Below are 5,296 nucleotides of genomic sequence, written 5' to 3' on the forward strand. Positions count from 1 at the left end.
AGGCAGGCAGCTGAAAAAAAAAACCCCTCTGGGGTCCTTGGGTCCTTCCTGGGTCTGTTGTCGCGCAGGCCGGGAGCTCCCGCGCAGGCCGGGAGCTCGCACGCACGCCGCCGGGTGATCGCAGACAGGCAGGCAGGCAGGCAGCTTTTCGTTGAGGCCTCCTTCTTCCTGCGGGGGCCTTCACTAGATCCCTTGATACTCAGGTCCCTGTTCGGGTGCCACTTGTGGTGGTCCAGCCGTCACATCACGAACATGCCTGAGTTGGGGAGTGAGGATTGAGAAAGGAAAGAACACTCAAGCCTAGGCGGAGACCAAGAGAAGTCTCAAAATCATTTTATAATTAAATTATGATTAGACATAGCTTTCCTGCCTAAAGCCTGGCTATGGCGTGTCTAAACATTTTGGCCTCCGGTCACAGCTAAAACCTCAATGGTCCCATGATGCTGTGATGCTCCTGGGCAGAATTACATCAGCTGAAGATATCCTGGGGAGGGGTAAATTCCAAATCAAAATAAGTTCCTCAGAAATGATGAACTAGGGTCTTCATCAGCGTAAGTTCCTCATTGTCCTAGGATTATCACTGCAATGAACCCGATAAAGGTGTGGCAAGCTTGAGGACTTTCACCTTTGCTGCTCAGAGCAACATCGATCTGGCCCAAACTCAGCTCCTTCTCAAAGTCTCATTTCCTGTCTCTACCAATTCACCTTTTGCTCACAGGAGACCAGGACTCACTGCAGGGGTTCTAGTAACACCCCCGTTCCTTATTCCTTACAAAGAACAGAATTTTTCAACTTGAAGGGAACTAAGAAATCATTTATCCCAGAGATTCTCTCAGGGGTCCTTGGACCTTGTAAACTTTACAAAATTGCAGGTATGTGCTTTTTTAAAAATAATAGTATCCATAAAAATCCTAATGAGATATTTGACAATGTGAAATAGGAAGAAAAGGGCTAAAGGTGTAGGGAAATGGGAAGGGTAGAGGAAAGGTAATAAGGGAAAAGAAAAAAATATGAGAAAATGAAAAAATGGAAATAAAGTGTTTGTAAGTGGGGAGGGAAAGAGGGAGTGAAGGGAGGTCAGGAACAAGGGTTAAAAAATGAGAACCAAGACCTGTCATGTAAAGGTACGAGATCCCAATGATGAATGTAACTGTACTATATACCTAAAATGTATCAATAAACACAATGAGGAAAAAAATAAAATAAAATAAAAAAGAATGTGTTCCTCACTACCTCATCTAAGACACCTCAAAACCAAGCCCATGATGTCCCCTGTGTTTCCTACACAAAACATTATCAAAAACAACAGAGTCCCAAACAAATGGTTGTTTTCACTAAATCAAGATTTCAACCAGGTAGCTGAAGTTTCCAGAACTGCAGAAGTAGTAACATTTTTAATGAAGATTTCCAGAGATTTCAAGAGGAAAGTTCACATAATATGCCCCTTGACTAAGAATTTTCCCCTCAAAAACTTATCAGGTTAAATACAAGTCAAGAAATGAACAAATATTAGCCAAGCCCTGAGCAGAGAATATCTGCTCCCAGTGTAGTGCTAGAACCTAAATGTGATTCCTCTAAAGTTTCTAATGTGAGGAAAGGAAATAAGGGAGAAGGAAAAACGTGAAAAAAGGAAAAAATGGAAACAAAGTCTTTGTAAATAGAGAAGGGTGGAGAGGGGTGAAGGGAGGAAGAACCAAGATACATCATATAAAGGTACAAGATCCCAATGATGAATGTAACTGTACTGTATACCTAAAAAGCACCAATAAACTCAATGGAATTAAAAATAAATAAATAACATTCATAATGTGTTTAATTTATATTGTCCCATAAACTTAGTAATGTATGGGTCCCAAGTATATTAACAGATAGCAACCTCATTGTGAGTCTATGGTTATTCATGAAAAAGGATTTTTTTCAGATACATCACCAATATCACTGTATATCATGTGTCAAGCACATTAAAACTTTGGGTGGTAGGAAAAAGAAAGAGGAAATTTCTGCACTGTAACAAAGGCCCAGCTCTACACAGAGTCAACCCATTTAGGTCACCAAAGGAGAAAGCAGAATTTTGAGTGACTTTTTTTTTTTGTTTTTTTCTATTGGTAAGATTATTGGGAATTGCTCTAATATCTCATTTTTCCACTCTTTTGGTCCTGACATATGCTAGAAGAAGCTTTGAGAGGTTCTCTCTGGTAGATTTACATAATATTAAAAGCTACTTTTGTTCAAAATTCCTATACAAAGAAATTTAACAGGATAAATAGAGGATAGTGATTTGGGGGCTAAAGTCTAAACTGTATCTATGTGATTCCCTTAGAATTTATGATATAGTCGTGACTTAAATACAGTAAAATGCCCATAGATTGGGGGGATTAAACTGAGCTTAAATTTCAGTCCTATTACTCATTAACTGGTTGATGCCAAGCGAAGTACTTAAACTCAGCCTCAATTTCTTCCTAGTGACAGGATTAATTGCACCTCTCTCTTAGGGTTGGTGTATTGATGTAAAATACCTAATATAGTGGCTTGAATATTGTAGATACTCAAATGTAATTCACCCTCTCTCAATATTTTCTAAACCTTGTGTGTTTGTTTGTTTGTTTTGTTGTTGTTGTCATTATTTGTTTCTTTGTGGTGCTGGAGACCAAACGTAAGGCCTTGAACCTGCTAGGCAAGCACTCTACCACTGAACTATGTCCCTGGCCCAAAAGCTGACACTCCTTTCTTATAGACCATGTAACTTTCCAGGGCCAGGGATTTAGCTCAGTGTTTCCCCCGCCTGCCTAGACCATGTAACTGTTCAGTACTTTTCCTATTCTTCTTCCTCATCTCAGCACCAGTAAGCAAAATGAGCTTTTCTTTTCATTCCTAAATCATGCAGTATCGCTTAAATGGTCTTTGATTTCTTGATTGTTTTCTAGGTAGACTTTACATTTATTCACTGAAGCTTTTAAAATCTAGAGCAGAATATATTGCATTAATGAATAAAAGATGTTGAGTACTTTTCTTCTCATGTGCTTTGAATTCTTACTCCAATTGCAATACTAAGTCAAAAATTAATGTCGTGGATTGAAAAGAGGAGAGAGAGAAAAAGAAGAGAGACAAATCTAAAGAGAAAAATAGAAAACAGAAGAAATTTAGAATAAAGGTGCAGTACATTTGTACCTACACACAGTTCTAAAGTACACTTTGTTTACAAAGTAGTATCTACTGTATTCATTTTTTTCATTAAATATGAAAACAGAATTATATTGGATCAAGTATGGGGTGGTGAGTCTGATATTTTGCAACACATCATTTTAGCTTTTGGGAGTTTATTTTAACATGAAATATGAAACTGTTCACTAACAGCGTAAAAATGTAAAACTGTTCAGTAAAATATTAGGGATATATGGATTTTATTTAATGAATTATATAAAGACTAACTGCAATAATTATTCATAAACTGAACAACTAGAAAAAGTAAGCTTTGATCTAAGACATACATGAATGGAAAATGTCAGTTTGAAGACATGAATTTTAGTCACTGGAGAAAGCAGGTATCAAAAAGAGACTCAAAAACTAGAAGATCTCCATCTGTGAAATAAAGTTAGAAAAGAGGCTCTAAACCAGGAGGCCAAAATCCTAGGGCTGGGACTTGTTCTAGAAGCACTAAAAAAATAAATCTTTACCAGAGAGTGTTTTGGAATACTAAGGGATAAGATAGTGAAGGAAATTGAATGTCATAACCACATCATGTCACACTTAGACTTTCCTTCCAAGCTAGTGGGCAAATTCAGGGGCTTAAAAACAAAATAACTAATAGTAGAAACAAAATTTTTTAGAATTTTCCCAGCAGTCTAAACATAAACTAAATAAAGGAACCCCTAATGATCCAATCTGAGTTTCCTTCTAATTCTTTTAAATGTTATAATTCCCCAATAATTTGAAAAATGCTTCCGAATTTCAAATAAACCTGGGATTGTACAAGTGAAAATAAACAACCCTATGTTTCAGTTTGGTGATTTCAAGGGTAATGTAGTTACTGTTCCACATTCAATTACTATAAAGGCCCCTGGATATATTTGTGTCACCTTTTAATTTCTCCCTCAATTTAAAAGTGGAATATTTATAACTGTATGGCAAACAAAGGAAAAGCACATAAAAAATTTCTATGTTTATGCTGTTCTACTTGGTTAAACTCCTGTTTTCTGTAGTTCTTAAGGGATGACCATATTTTCCCAGTGATTCTCATTTCTGAATTTCCTGTATTACCAAGTCTCTAGGTCACAGCCATGACACAATCAGGCCTCAAAAATAATATATTTACCTAGAATATTGTCCAGGGCTCATTTAAACTTTAATAAGATGACAACATAAATGATTCTTGTGTTTGTGGAGGAGAGGGGACTAAACGTCATTTTCCTCTCAACCCTGCTTAAGGTTGACTTCCAAAGGAAACTGGCCCTGTTCAGTATCCCTTGGAAAGCCATGTAAACATCTTGAAGCCAAAGGAAATCAAATAACCTTAGCTACTAAGATCAAGGCTTATGTTCTTGTTCTACAAATACTGGTCTGCTCTGGCCATGACCTTTCATAGACAAGGCGATAGATCCACTATTATATAAATGGCTACTTCTTCCTTGTAGTAGGAAAAACTCAGGGCAGCAGGCACAAAAACAAGTGTAGCAAGCGTGAACAAGCAGAAGCAGTTAAATATGAAGGGAGAGGGAGCTAAAACAAGAGTAAATAAAAGATGAAAGCTGCATGCTAAAAGAAATAAAAAGAATAAGATAGAAGTAATGACGCTTCCAGCAGTGTGAAGCACTATTACTTTTTTCTCCTACCTAAACTACCGTTGGTGCCTTTGTGAAAGTTGCTATCTCTTCCCAAAGTTGAGTGCAATTTATCTTAAAGGCACCTTACTGGTTAATACAGCTTTACAATAAACACTCTGCAAAGTGTAAAGAACTGAAGAAATAAATTGAAGTAGCTTTTAGTAGTGGCTGGGGGTACCAGATTGACAGCTTTGGAGATGGATGGCTTCTTTCTCTCCCAAGAATAGATACAGCCTGATAAACAGAGGTGTTAGATTCCCCCAACTGCTCTTTCAATATGCCTTCGCCCTGACAAACTAATAGCTGCAAGGGAGAAAGAACAAGTCAACTTTTCCAGCCAGTTCTCTGCAGATGCTGCTCAAGAACTGCCATTTAGCACCAAGATGATGGGAATATTTTCCTTACTACCAGCAAAACAGAGGCAACTCACTTATTTCACTTGGAACAGTGAACAGTCAAATCAGATAGTAATAACT

This window comes from Fukomys damarensis, unplaced genomic scaffold (genome assembly GCF_012274545.1).
Source record: "Fukomys damarensis isolate Sample0158 unplaced genomic scaffold, DMR_v1.0_HiC HiC_scaffold_33, whole genome shotgun sequence".
NCBI lineage: Eukaryota > Metazoa > Chordata > Mammalia > Rodentia > Bathyergidae > Fukomys > Fukomys damarensis.